This window comes from Aethalodelphis obliquidens, unplaced genomic scaffold (genome assembly GCF_003676395.1).
Source record: "Aethalodelphis obliquidens isolate GAN/ISIS:26980383/991018 unplaced genomic scaffold, ASM367639v1 scaffold28, whole genome shotgun sequence".
In the NCBI taxonomy this organism is placed as follows: Eukaryota; Metazoa; Chordata; class Mammalia; order Artiodactyla; family Delphinidae; genus Aethalodelphis; species Aethalodelphis obliquidens.
This window is the reverse complement of record NW_020837972.1, coordinates 17974455-17989797: the sequence shown is the minus strand read 5'-3', so window position 1 is coordinate 17989797 and position 15343 is coordinate 17974455. Positions and strand designations below refer to the sequence as shown.

Here is a 15343-nt window from a genome sequence, read left to right as displayed (position 1 = left end):
TGGGTTTTGTTTGTTCTTCTTTCTCTAGTTCCTTTAGGTGTAAGGTTAGATTGTTTATTGGAGATTTTTCTTGTTTCTTGAGGTAGGCTTGTATTGCTATAAACTTCCCTCTTAGAACTGCTTTTGCTATATCCCATAGGTTTTGGATCATCGTGTTTTCATTGTAATTTGTCTCTAGGTATTTTCTGATTTCCTCTTTGATTTCTTCAGTGATCTCTTGGTTATTTAGTAACGTATTGTTTAGCCTCTATGTGTTCGTGTTTTTTACGTTTTTTCCCCTGTAATTCATTTCTAATCTCATAGCGTTGTGGTCGGAAAAGATGCTTGATATGATTTCAATTTTCTTAAATTTACCGAGGCTCGATTTGTGACCCAAGATGTGATCTATCCTGGAGAATGTTCCGTGTGCACTTGAGAAGAAATTGTAATCTGCTGTTTTTGGATGGAATGTCCTATAAATATCAATTAAATTTATTTGGTCTATTGTGTCATTTAAAGCTTGTGTTTCCTTATTAATTTTCTGTCTGGATGATCTGTCCATTGGTATAAGTGAGGTGTTAAAGTCCCCCACTATTATTGTGTGACTGTCGATTTCCTCTTTTATAGCTGTTAGCAGTTCTCTATGTATTGAGGTGCTCCTACGTTGGGTGCATATGTATTTATAATTGTTATATCTTCTTCTTGGATTGATCCCTTGATCATTATGTAGTGTCCTTCCTTGTCTCTTGTAACATTCTTTATTTTAAGTCTATTTTATCTGATATGAGTATTGCTACTGCAGCTTTCTTTTGATTTCCATTTGCACGAAATATCTTTTTCCATCCCCTCACTTTCAGTCTGTATGTGTCCCTAGGTCTGAAGTGGGTCTCTTGTAGACAGCATATATATGGGTCTGGTTTTTGTATCCATTCAGCCAGTCTATCTATGTCTTTTGGTTGGAGCATTTAATCCATTTACATTTAAGGTAGTTATCGATATGTATGTTCCTACTACCATTTTCTTAATTGTTTTGGGTTTCTTATTGTAGGTCTTTTCCTTCTCTTGTGTTTCCTGCCTAGAGAAGTCCCTTTAGCATTTGTTGTAGAGCTGGTTCGGTGGTGCTGATTTCTCTTAGTTTTTGCTTGTCTGTAAAGCTTTTGATTTCTCCATCAAGTCTGAATGAGATCCTTGCCGGGTAGAGTAATCTTGGTTGTAGGTTCTTCCCTTTCATCACTTTAAGTATATCATGCCACTCCCTTCTGGCTTGTAGAGTTTCTGCTGAGAAATCAGCTGTTAACCTTATGGGAGTTCCCTTGTATGTTGTCATTTTTCCCTTGTTGCTTTCAATACTTTTTCTTTGTCTTTAATTTTTGTCAATTTGATTACTACGTGTCTCAGCGTGTTTCTCCTTGGGTTTATCCTGTATGGGACTCTCTGCATTTCCTGGACTTGATTGGCTATTTCCTTTCCCACGTTAGGGAAGTTTTCGACTATTATCTCTTCAAATGTTTTCTCGGGTCCCTCCTCTCTCTCTTCTCCTTGTGGGACCCCTATAATGAGAATGTTTTTGCATTTAATGTTGTCTCAGAGGTCTCAGGCTGTCTTCATTTCTTTTCATTCTTTTTTCTTTATTCTGTTCGGTGGCAGTGAATTCCACCATTCTGTCTTCCAGGTCACTTATCCGTTCTTCTGCCTCAGTTATTCTGCTATTGATTCTTCATTGCAGTTATTGTATTGTTCATCTCTGTCTGTTTGTTCTTTAATTCTTCTAGGTCTTTGTTAAACGTTTCTTGCATCTTCTCGATCTTTGCCTCCTTTGCTTTTCCGAGGTCCTGGATCATCTTCACTATCATTATTCTGAATTCTTTTTCTGGAAGGTTGCCTATCTCCACTTCATTTAGTTGTTTTTCTGAGGTTTTATCATGGTCCTTCATCTGGTACAAAGTCCTCTGCCTTTTCATTTTGTCAATCTCTATGTGAATGTGGTTTTCCTTCCACAGGCTGCAGAATTGTAGTTCTTGCTTCTGCTATCTTCTTTCTTGTTCTCTTGACTCACTTCCTCTGGGGGAAGCCATCTACCATGTCATGAGGACACTCAAGCAGCTCTGGGAGATGCCCACACAGAGAGAAACTCAGGCCTCCCATCAACAGCAATGTGAGGGCACCATCATGGAGATGGCTCCTCCAGACCCAGTTAAGTCTTCAGATGCTGCAGTCCCTGCCAATATCTTGACTGCAATCTCCTGAGAGATCCTGTATCAGGACCACTCAGCCAAAGTGCTCCTGAATTCCGGATCTACAGAAAGTATGAAAGATAATGATTATTATGAGCTTCCCTGGTGGCACAGTGGTTAAGAATCCGTCTGCCAATGCAAGGGACACAGGTTCAAGCCCTGGTCCGGGAAGATCCCACATGCTGCAGAGCAGCTAAGCCCATGCACCACAACTACTGAGCCTGCGCTCTAGAGCCTGCAAGCCACAACTACTGAAGCCCACGTGCCTAGAGCCGGTGCTCGGCAACAAGAGAAGCCACCACAATGAGAAGCCCATCCACTGCAACGAAGAGTAGCCTCTGCTCACCGCCACTAGAGAAAGCTCGCGTGCAGCAACAAAGACCCAACACAGCCAAAAATAAATAAATAAAATAAATTTATTCATTTTTTTAAAAAGAAAGATAATGATTATTGTTGTTTTAAGCCACTTAGTTTTGGGGCAACTTGTTACACAGCAGTAGGTAACTTATGCATCTGTTTAACCAGTTTCCTACATTAAAACTTTCTGCTGGAAAGACCTCAAGTGAGTTCTATTTTCTGACTGATACAAACTCCTGTCCTGAATGGTAAACACAATGGCAAATTAGCTTATGTAAAAATGAAAAGTCTAAATGTGAGGCTGTGGCTGAATGTGAAGGCTGGGTCACATGACCCTGGGCCCCTGTGATGGGTTCTGCATACACACAGGGAACGATACGTGGAAGTAATTAATTACAGGCTGAAGCGGGTAATCCAAGTAGAAAATGCTACAGAACAGAAGGGAGCCATTCTTTTTATTTTTTTTTCATGGTCATGCCACGAGGCATGTGGGATCCCAGCTCCCCAAACAGGGATTGAACCTGCACCCTCTGCATTGGAAGCAGAGTCTTAACCACTGTACTGCCAGGGAAGTCCCAGAAGGGGGCCATTCTTGATCCCAGGAGCCACTGGTGAGGATATTAGTGAAGAGAGAGGAACAATACTTGAAGATTTGGATAATTAAGTGAAAAGAAAAGGATAGTCCAGGTCATGAAGGTGAAATTGAAGTATTAAAAAGAAAGTTTTTAATATCAATTTTGTCAGATGGCTATTTTTCTACAGTGTGAGCAAGTACTATCAGCTTCCTGGTCCCAAACTAAATATTGATTTTTACTTTGTCTGCTCAACATCCATTCTCCCCTCTGTAAGAGGATTCTCCTCCCTCCTATCTTATCCCATGCCACTCAGATGGACTGCCCCCAGCCTCTGGCGCTAAGCCTGACCAATCAGCAACATCCATGTCCCTAAGTACAGTGATTGGTCCAGGAGTGGGCATGTGTCCCAAGCTGAGCCAATGATACGCAATGGAAATCCACTGCATTTTCTGAGGTCACTGAACAGGTAGGATGTAATCCTAGAGGTCCTGAATGCTACCTTGGCCACCATGTGTCGAGAGCCTGCACGAGAGTGGCATCAACATGGTGCAAACCTGGAGCTGAGGGGCAGAGAATAGCAGAAGTCAGACGACGTAGCTGAGCCCCTGGATCCAGCTGTGCTTGAAGTCCACATGCTGGACTCCTTATTTATATAACTTTTTTGCTTAAGCCAGTTTGAGCTGTGGAAGAGTTTTAACAAACTCTGGAAATCCAAAACAAGAGACATTACAGCTACAAAGACTTCCCCCATGTCTGTTTGGAGATGTTTGTGGTGAGCAGGCTCGATGCTATAAATGCTTTAAAATAATTTAGGTCAATTAATTGGTGGCACGGCTTAGAAATTTTGACAGCATGTAAGTAGAGACTATGTTTTCAGAGACTAGGTCATGGGCTAGAAAGTACGAATCCCTTTAATTCTTAGCCCTGTCACTCACTCAAATGCTCACACTCAATTCCTTTCTGGGAGGGTCTTTAGTTTCTCATCTGTAAAATGGAGTAATATTTCCTCAGGCAGGCTGCTTGCCTTCTCCTTTCCCCAGACTGACCTGTTCTTACTTTGGGTTTCAATCCTGTGAATGGTCCTATCATAGTCCTTACCTTGTGTTATTTTATTTTTTTATTATTCAGATATAATTTATATACCATATAATTCACCCATTTTAAAGTGTACAATTCAATGGTTTTAGTTATAGTCACAGAGTTGTGCAACCATTGCCACAATTAATTTTTTTTATTAGTTCTTAAAAATTATTGTTTCATATAGCTGAAAAGCCTAGAGGTAGCGAAAAATGAGGCACAGCTTGACCCAGCTGCTCAAATGACATCCCAGGATGTGGTTTGCTCTCCCGTCTCTTAGCCCTGCTTTCCTCCCTGTTGACCTCTTACCCATACTGGCTCTCCCCAAATCATGGCAAGATGGCCACCAAGAGCCCCAGGCTTCCAGCCTATTTTCTCAGCAACCCAATAGGAAAAAACAACCAACCAAAACAAAAATTTGCCTTTTTCAAGAGGTCCAGTAAAAGTGTGATGGAATCTCATTGGACTGTCTGAAGTCAATGCCCACCCCTGAGCGAACCACTAGCCCCACGGGTTGGACGGTGCTGATTGGTCAGGCCCTGGTTTCTCCTTCCTGGGAACCAGAGAGCAAGAGAAGGGTGGTTCCCCCAAGGAAAATCAGAAAAATAGGATGGATCCTGACAGGCAAAACAACACATGTACCCTCTCTACTCACTGGACTATGAACTCCTTGAGGGCAGCGTCTCCTGTCCTAATTTATCTTTGCACTTTGGACTGCACTTCATCTTTGCAGGTGGGACTGGCACACAGAATGGCTGTGAGCTTCTCGGCTCGATAAAGCCCTTTTCCCTTTTCTTTTTTTCTTTTTTTTACTTTTGGTCGCACCTCGCAGCGTGTGGGATCTTAGTTCCCCGACCAGGGATTGAACCCGTGCCCCCTGCAGTGGAAGCATGGAGCTTTAACCACTGGGCAGCCAGGGAATTCCAGCCCTTTTCCCTTTTCTTTCCCACTCTCTTCTGGAGCCTGGTTCAGCTCTGAGAAACAAGGAGTTCTATGAGGAGGTAAATGTTCCTACAAAGTGACTTGAGCTTCCAGAAGGAACGTACTGTTTTTACCACAAGCAAACCACAGGGAAAGCCCATTGACCCCAGGAGTTCATTGACAGATGAATGTATAAACAAAATGTAGTCTATCCCTCTGATGGAACATTATCAGCCATGAAAAGGAATAGAGTACTGATTCCTGCTGCAACAAGGATTGTCCTTGAAGACATTAGGCTAAGTGAAAGAAGCCAGTCACAGAAGGCTATGCATTGTATGATTTTATTTATATGAAATGTCCAAAGTAGGCAAGTCCATAGAGACAGAGAGTAGATTAGTGGTTTCCTCGGTCTGTGGTGGAGGAAATAGGAAGTGACTGCTAACAGGGCTTCTTTTTTTTTTTAAATTTTCATTGGAGTATAGTTGATTTACAATGTTGTGTTAGTTTCTGCTGTATAGCAAAGTGAATCAGTTATTCATATATGTATATTCATTTTTTTTAGATTGTTTTCCCATATAGGCCATTACAGAGTATTGAGTAGAGTTCCCTGGGCTATAGAGTAGGTCCTTATTCATTATTTTTTATTTTATTTTATTTTATTTTGCCACACCTCACGGCATGTGGGATCTCAGTTCCCCAACCAGGGATCAAACCCATGCCCCCTGCAGTGGAAATGCAGAGTCCTAACCACTGGACCGCCAGGGAATTCCCAGTTATCTATTTTATATATAGTAGTGTGTATATGTCAATCCCAATCTCCCAACTTATCCCTTCCCCGCCTTCACCCCTGGTAGGGGCTTCTGTTTGGAGCAATGAAAATGTTCTGGGAATTCCCTGGGGGTCCAGTGGTTAGGACTCAGTGCTTTCACTGCGGGGGCCTGGCTTCGATATCTGATCGGGGAACTTAAGATCCTGCAAGCTGTACAACTCAGCCATAAAAAAAAGAAAAGAAAAGAAAAAATGTTCTGGGATTAGATAGTAGTGACGGTTGACATTATCTGTGAACATACTAAAGCCATTGAACTGTACCCTTTAAATGTGTGGATTTCATGGCATATGAACTATACCTCAATGAAGCTATTTAAAATAACAGGGAAGAGGGCTTCCCTGGTGGCGCAGTGGTTGAGAGTCCGCCTGCTGATGCAGCGGACACGGGTTCGTGCCGCGGTCCAGGAAGATCCTATATGCCGCAGACCGGCTGCGCTCGTGAGCCATGGCCGCTGAGCCTGCGCGTCCGGAGCCTGTGCTCCGCAACGGGAGGGGCCACGGCAGTGAGAGGCCCGCGTACGGGAAAAAAATAATAATAATAATAAATAAATAAATAACAGGGAAGAATTCTCAGCTGTTCAAGATGTAGTCCAGAAACAGCCAGGTCCAGGCATAAAGGCAGCCAGGAGAGGTTGTGCCTTTGACATTTGATCACGTTCCGAAGCTGGTCAGGGTCAAGTTTTGCTTTTTCCTAGACCTTACTTCCACCTTGAATATCAAACAACCTTCACAGCTTTGAGAACGAGAGGAGCAGCACCAAATGTACACTTGCTGACCTGGCACAATCAGCTGGCCTTGCTGTTCTCCCGTTGAGATAACAATTTCACAGAACAGCAACATCGGCCGAGGTCGCTCCGGGATGGTGATGGAACAGGACAACAGGAACGTGGTCCAGGCCACAAGATGCCAGATCTATCCCTCTCTTGGCGAATGTGAGTGACGGCTGCTTCTGTACCAATTACAGCCTTAGCTTCTCTCCAGTCTGTCCTCCGTATAGATAAGATTTATTAAGAGCCCGGATCCTAGAATCGTCCCTGCTTCCTGACAGCACCCACTCTAGAGCAAACTCCCAGATCCTTAAACTCTCCCTGGAGCCACCCAACCAAAGCTCAAATCCTGTAGTAGTTTCTTCCTAACACTACAGTCTACACTTTAGAAAGATGCGTGGCTGCAGTGGGGGGGGGACCCCCTACCCGCTCTCCCCAGCACCACCCCCACCCCCGCCCCGCACCAACATAGCCCGGGGCTGGCTCTCTGCAGGGTGAGCTGTGGCCTGCAGCCTCGTCCTTACTGCCTAATCTATAGGCAGGAATGGAGGTGCTGGACAGATGAGGATGTAATGTATTTTAGCCACTCACTTCCCATCAAATTGAAAGAACCAAAACTTGCCTGGACTTACACAGCAATGTTGTTTAAAATAGCCCAAACCGGGAAATAGTGTGAATGTCTATCAAGGGAGAAATAATCAGGTAAATTACAGTACATCCATAAAACAGAAAACTATACAATCATTTACAAGAATGAGGCAGGATTATCTATTTAGAAAGAAAAAAAGAACGAAGTAGATGTATATATGCTGAGCTGGAAGGATAATTACAGGGTAATGTTAAGTGACAAAAGCAAATTGCTTACTAATATGTATGTCATGCTTCCATTTTAAAAATAAATGTGTGTTTAGATATTCTCAGGAAAAAATCAGGAAGCGCATGGATCAGACTGTCAACAGTAGTTACCTGGGAGTGAAATGGGATGGGAGGAAGCCTACTGCATCCATAACTTTTGTTTTGTTTTGTTTTTTTGCGGGACGCGGGCCTCTCACCGTTGTGGACGGACGCACAGGCTCAGCGGCCATGGCCCACGGGCCCAGCCGCTCCGCGGCATGTGGGATCTTCCCGGACCGAGGCACGAACCCGCATCCCCTGCAACAGCAGGCGGACTCTCAACCACTGCGCCACCAGGGAAGCCCGCATCCATAACTTTGTAAATGGACGGATTATGGGTGTGGCAGACCCAGAGCCGTTTGTCCCACCTGTACCCTCCCCCACCTCCACCTGGGATACTTGCCTCTCTTCCCAGCATGAACAGCATCAGCTACAGCTCACACTGTTCCTGTGGTGCCAGAACCCTGTGCAGTGCCAGGGTCACCTCAGCTCCTACAAGTTCTGATGGTCTCCGAAGACCACAGGGGCAAAGGCTGCGGCTGTCTCAGCACCCAGGACCAACCCAACTAGGGGAGATCTGCCTAGAGAAGCGGGGAGGTTAATGCCCCAAGGGGAGGACTAATGAGAGACATAAAGGAGCGGGCAGATAAATCGCTCATCTTCTCCCCACCCTCCATATACCCTCCCAATACCCCCGTCTGTGCTATTGGACAGTTTTGAGATTCAGCAGTTTCACACATTCTCCCCAGAGACCTCCCATTAGATTAAGCATCCGGCTGACTGTTCCTGCAAAGCTGGACCGACTTCGGTAATATTCCACCTTGAATTTGCTCTCCCTCCTTTTCGGCCTCACTTCCCTTCTTCCCTGACTCTTGCTTCCCTGCTATCATACCCTCCAGTAAAGCATTAGCTCATAAGCTTTTTAAGGAACCCATACAAGGGCAGTGGGTGATTTTTTTACTATTTAAATATTTTTCTTTAAACATTTTATTTAATTGAGAGCCCAACCATTTAAGTGGATGAGACCCTCAAAGCAGAGAAGTGCTACCAAATTAATGTAACTGTAATGGAAAATCTACACAGACCCAGTATTTACAGGTGGAAACAGACACTGAAATTCAGAGAGCGTGCGCAATGCACTTTAAAGACTCTTGTTACTAAGGTTTTCCATGATGGGTTTGGGGACATTATTATCTTCCATATAATGTCCTTGAGTTGGGGGGCGGGGGTTGACCGTTAAGTAGAATCACTGCAGAACAAACTGAGTCTTGCGTGATGTTTTGGTGTTTAAAGATGTAATGACGATATGAGAACAGTTCACGACCATCTCAAGTCTATCAAATTAAGGGAGGAGGAGGAGGGAGTGAGGAAGAGGAAGATAATCTAGATTAACAACCATGGGAAGTCAAGGTTGTCGTGGGTAGAAGAGAGGGTGTGAGGCTATTTCAGGTGGTCAGCCCTTGGGATTGAGCCCAAGGGACAGGGCAAGTAGAGCAGAAGACTACTCAGTCTCCTGAAAAATAAGGGTCCTCGTAAACTAGTCTGTTTTCATCAGCTTTGGCTGCTATAACAAAAAACCATAGACATGCAGATGTCAGCTAATGCTACGGTGGCAGTCATACTGCGATACATAAAGGGATCAAATCAACATGTTGTATACCTTAAACTTACACAACGTATGTTAACTATACCTCAATTTTTTTAAAAAGGAGGTAAAAAAAATGTACCATAGACTGGGTGGTTTATAAACAACAGAAATTTATTTCTCACAGTTCTGGAGGCTGGAAGTCCAAGATCAAGGCACTGGCAGATCTGGTGTCTGCTGAGAACTCCCTTCCTGGTTCACAGACCTCTGTCTTTTCACGTGGTGGGAGGGGTGAGGAGTTTCCAGCATTTCTTTTATAAGAGCACTAATCCTATGCATGAAGGCTCCATCCTCATGACCTCATCACCTCCCAGAGGCCCCTTCCCCTAACATCATCACATTGCGGGGTTAGGTTTTCAACATATGAATTTGCAGGGCACAGACATTCAATCTATCAGATAGTCTATGGCAAGAGCACAGGGGAGCTACACTCTAGTGCCCCGAAGTTCCCTCTCCAGTCCTAGTGTGCTTTCTCAGGCACTGGTAGCCTGATTTTCCAGGAAGCAGTAACTTCTCCTTCTACATAAGCACTGCTTCTCTCTTCCACGTGCCCATGCAACTGGCTCTTCCTCCTGTCCCTATAACCATGGGAGGTCCCAGCACCTACTCATCCTTTCTCCCCTCCCCTCCTCCAGATCTTCTGTTCCTGTTGGTGGCATCAAATCTCTCTTCTTTTACCCACGGCTGAAACAAAACCCATCCAAGGAAAGCTAATATTTTGCCATTCACTCAAGTCCATAGTCTATATTAATTTTTTAAATTTCTAATGAAAATTTTCTAATATTACAGAAGGAAGAAAAATAGTATGATGAAGCTCCATGCACCCATCACCCAGCTTCAACAATTATTAACAAAAAGGCCAGTCTTCATTTTATCCATATTCCCAACCATCCCACCGACCCAGTGGGTTATTTTAAAGCAATTCAAAGACATTGTATCTTTTTATTCACAAATCTTTCAGCAAGCCCATAGTCTTTAGATAGCTGTTCTGTGTTATTGGGAGGGGAGGTTGAATGCTGTGTGTGGAATGGATGGAGAAAGAGGCCCTCTAGTGGACTGATCTTTAATTCCTTTTCTATTGTTTCCCAACAATTCAGCTTGGACCCAAATTTGCATGGCCCCCTCAACAAGTCATGTGTTGTTTCCTGCTCAGCATCTGAACTCCCTTTCTAAGTTTGGGCTGTCCACCCCTATGTGATCCATCCCTGTGTGATTCTTGGTGAAAGCAGAGTTTTATTCCTTTGATGAAAGCTGAAAAAGTTAAACTTTGCTTCGTCTGATCCCAGGGCACTGGCTATGACCCAAGCTCAGCCATTTGGATGCTCTTACCAGGGATTTGAGTTTGGAATAGATAAACCATGGTACATAGAAGGACTAAAGGAATAGCAGGGTGGCTGGTGCTTAGAGAGTGAGCCGATTAAGTGTGAGATGAAGATGGAGAGGTAGACACGGATGACACTATGAAAGTCCTGTCGGCCATGGGAAGGACTTTGGCCTTATTGTAACTTGGCATTGATACCTGGAGTGATAAAAAGTACGTGTTTATCAAGATTACTGGCTGCTGTGTAGAAGACAGATTAGAAAGAAGACAAGATGAAGCAGACGACTCGGTTAGAAGCCTACAGTAGCCTTCCAGGAGGGGAAATAATATTAAGTGGGGCTAGAGTGGTTTCAGGGAGGTGAAGAAAAGTGGAAGAATTTGAGAGATATTTTGCAGGTACAATTGATGGGACTTGGTTTCCCTAATTTCCAATTCCTCTAACAGTCACAGAACAGTGTTGATTCCATGATGTCATTGTTCTGAACTAAATGCTTCAGGGGTAACAATAACAGCAAATGTAATAGTAACAACAACAACAATAATAATATAAATAGCAATAGCTAACATAAATGTAGCTCTTACTACGTGCCAGCCTCTGATTGAAACACTTTACGTATTTTAACTCATTTAATCCCCACAAAAATCCTGGAGGGAGGTATGATTGGGGTTATTCCCGTTTTACAGATGAAAAGCTAAGACAAAGAACGATTCAATGACTTGCAGAAGATCATATAACATACTTACTGCATCAAATATGAACTTGGCCCCAGAATCAGTTTCTGGTCCTCTCTTTAACCTCTTTCCCCACCACTCCCCAACTTGCCCCATCCAATCCAGTATGCTGACTCACACAAATAGAGCCTATTTTTTACCTGGGATTCACACACATGGCCTATGGTCTTCTCTCATTCCTGCACATATGGTATGATTACATTTATTCGAAATGTCTAGATAGGCAGATGCCTAGAGAGAAAGCAGCTTGGTGGTCGCAGGATTGCCCCACCTGGCACACAGAAGGTACTCACTCAATAGTTGTGAGTTCCCTGGTTGGATAAAGCCCTTTTCCCGTCTCCCCCCTACCCTCTTCTGGAGCCTGTGTCATCTCCCAGAAACAAGGAGATCTGTGAGGAGAAGATGTTCCTACAAAGTGATCTGAAGAAAAGTACTGTTTTTACAACAGGCAAAACAACAGGGAAGGTGGAAACAACCTAAAAGTCCATCAATGGATGAATAAACAAAATGTGGTCCATCCTTACAACGGGACATGATTCAGCCGTAAAGAGGAAGGAAGCACTGACACAGGCTACAACACAGATAAACCTTAAAAACATGATGCTAAGTGGGAGAAGCCAGACATAAAAGGCCACATAGTCTATGATTCCATTTATATGACGTGTTCAGAACAGGCAAATCTGTAGACCCAGAAAGCAGATTCGTGGTCACAAGGGGCTGGGGGCAGAGGGGAATGGAGGGTGACTGCTAACGGGTACAGGGTTTTATGGGGAGGTTAATGAAAATGTGAAATTAGAGAGTGGTGATGCTTGCAAAACCTTGTAAATGTACTAAAAACTACCGAATGGCACACTTTAAAAGGGTTAATGTCACTGTGTGTGATCTACAGCTAAATAAAGAGAACAGAATCCCTCCAAAAGAAAGAAGATGCTAGAATGCATCCCCGCCAAATAAACTGAACTCCACGCACTCTCCGTCCAACACCAGTCTAAAGAAACTATAGGGGACAAACATATTAAAGGTGAAATTTCACAGTGGTGAAATCATCAGAATCCAGACTGAGAATCTCTAAAAGGCAAATAATCCTGTTTCATCAACTAATAGATTTCAAGGGAAGGAGAAAAAAAAAAAAAGAGATGGAGGATTAAAAGAGACTGAGGGACATATCAACCAATTGCAATATGTAAACATTATTTGGATCTTGGGTTAAACAAACAAACTTTAAAGAAGTAAACTGATGAGACAATTGAAATTTTGAAGACTGGATATTTGATATGAAGAAATTAATTTTTTCAAGTGTGATCACGATACACCCAGTCAGTGACTAGACCAAGGTCACAAAGCAGAGAGGTCTGGATGCTTAAGCATCAGGATCAACTGCCTCTCCCTACATTTTTTAAGATTGTAAGCATTCTCCTAAGCACTCAGGCTCATCATTTGCGGGGGGGTCACCTTGGACCCTTGCCTCCTCTTTCCCTTCCTAAAGTCATTTTCATCCCTTCCACTCTCCCATCCCTTTCCTGCCCTGGTCCCGAGGCTCAGGCTGCAGGCTGGCACTGTGGCTCCTCTTTCCTTGTCCCCTCCCAGCAGACTCTCAGTACATCTTTGCTACCTTGAGGGTAAAGTTGCCCCAATCTGGGCATTCATTATTTATCCCTTAGTTCAGCATGGGCACCCACTGGGTTCAGCTCCATCCCTCCCGCTGTGCTACCCTAAGCAAGTTACTTAACCTCTCGTGGTGAGTTGAATGGTGCCACCCCTCCTGACACACACCCTCCCCCCCCAAGAAAAAAGCTATGTTCACATCCTAATCCCTGGAACCTGTCAATGTGACCTTATTTTTCAAAGTGTCTGTACAGATATGATTAAGAATCTTGAGATAAGATCATTCTGGATTGTGTGGGTAGGTCCTAAATGTAACGATAAGTGTTCTTATAAGAGATTCAGAGGAGGAGACAGAGATACAGAGAAGGCCAGAGATTGGAGCGATCCTGCCACGAGCTAAGGAAGCCGGCAGCTGGAAGTGGCCAGGAAGGATCCTCCTCTAGAGCCATCAGAGGGAGCAGGGCCCTGACAGCACCTTGATCTCAGACTTCCCGCTTCCAGAACTGGTGGAGGATGTTTCTGTTGTTTCAAGTTACCAAGTTTATGGCAAGTTGTTACAGTAGCTACAGCAAGTTAATGTCCCTCCCTATTCCTCACTGTTCTTGACTTAGGGGGGGGATAATCATAGGTCCACTTTATTGGATTCCTGTGCACAGATCTGACCCCAGGTTTAGCACTTACCAGCTTGCCTGGCCTTGGGCGAGGGACTTGGCTTCTCTGTGCCTCAGTTTCCTCTTTTGTAAAGTAGGGAGAATAATACTTCTTTGGATGTTGTAAGGCAGCAGTTCTTCAGGGACCTTCTTCCGAGGGCACTCTTAAGAACCATTGAAGCCCCTAAAGAGATTTTGTTAGATATGTTATATCTATTGATACCTACTGTAACTAGAAATTTAAGCTGTTTTTTAAAAATTAATTTAAAATAGACACATGACATGTTAATATGAACTTTCTTTTTAATATTTATTTTTATTTATTTACTTGGCTGTGCCAGGTCTTAGTTGTGGCATGCAGGATCTTTAGTTGCGGCATGCAAACTCTCAGCTGCGGCATGCGGGATCTAGTTCCCTGACCAGGGATCGAACCCCGGGGCCCCTCCATTGGGAGCACGGAGTCTTAGCCACTGGACCACCAGGGAAGTCCCTAACATTAATATTTTTTAATAAAAAATAACCATGCTTCAAAACAAACAAACAAGTACCAAGGACAGTGGCATTGTCTCATATTTTTGCAAATCTCTTTAATGTCTAGCTCAGACATCAGAGAGCTGGACCCTCAAATCTGCATCTGCATATTCAGTCAATCACGATATGCTGGTCTGTGTTTCAGTATATGAAGAACATCTAGCCTCTCACTGATATATAGCCGGCAAAAGGGACCTCGTAGAGACACTTTGGGTATTGGGGAACCCTGGTGGTCTTCAGGCCACACTTTGAGAAGTAGTGGAGTAAATGAGGAGATATTTGTAAAGTACCTAGAAAAATGCCTGGCCATAGTAAACACTCTGCATTTTTAAACTAAATGTAAAGCCAAAGCTCGATGCATTTTAAACCTTAAAAAATTTTAGTTTTAATTAACATGTGTCAGGTTGGGGTGGGTTTTTACAGCTACAAGGGCGTTCAGGGATTTTTTCTGACTTCAAGGAGCTTACAGTCTGATGCGGGGAGGAGTATGTGTAACCACAGTTAAAACTATGCAAAGAGCAGTTTTATGGGAGTAGGAGGCGGATGTGGGGATACACAGGAGGGCGCCTAATTACGCATGCGTGGGGTGGGGGGCTGTTCAGGGAAGGCTCGCCTGGACGCGGAGGGGTGGTCTGATGGACAGGTGGATCTAGCCAGGTCAGAAGGACAGAGGGCTTGGGACAAGAAAGCTGAAATCCAAATCCCGGCCTCACCTCCTCTGTGAAGTGGTTTTTAGGTCACAAGGAGCCGCTAATAGACGTGGCTGGCGGGCAGCGCAGCCCGGCCGCTTAAGGACCAGAGGACCCCTCGACCCTTCTGCCCCTCTCCCGGGCGCCTCTCCTGGAGCGCCGGGCCTGGCGCCGCCAGGTCCGCCCGGTGACCTGGTCGGACGGGTCTACGAGCCGTGGGGTCCTCGACTCCTCCCCAGGATGGGCCGCATCCCGAAGTGCACCTCTTGAGCCCTCCATTTCTCTCCAGCGCAGGGGCCGCCCCAGACACTGTGAATCGTCCAGAGAGACCAGCAACCCACACCCCTACCACCTCCTCCCCTTCTCTTCTGGGCTAGTCTCGACTCCGCCGGGGCGGGAGTGGGAGAGGAGGAGCCAGGACCTGACTGGAGGAGGGGCGGCGCGTCCAGACGCGCGGTGGGGGGGGACCGGCTGGAGCGGAGTGGGGAGGGGGGGAGGGGAAGGAAGGTCCCGCGGGTGGAGCGGCGGGGCGGGGGGC

The 15343-nt window shown here is 44.7% G+C and overlaps 1 long non-coding RNA gene across 1 annotated transcript; it reads right to left on the bottom strand.

The window, feature by feature from the left end:
* Positions 1 to 2001: 2001 nt before the first annotated feature.
* On the bottom strand, positions 2002 to 15300 carry LOC113629954 (uncharacterized). The gene is made up of 3 exons (XR_003436767.1): positions 14830 to 15300; positions 13617 to 13769; positions 2002 to 2275 (listed from the first exon to the last, which is right to left on the bottom strand). It is a non-coding gene; the product is annotated as an uncharacterized LOC113629954 (long non-coding RNA).
* Positions 15301 to 15343: the final 43 nt, after the last annotated feature.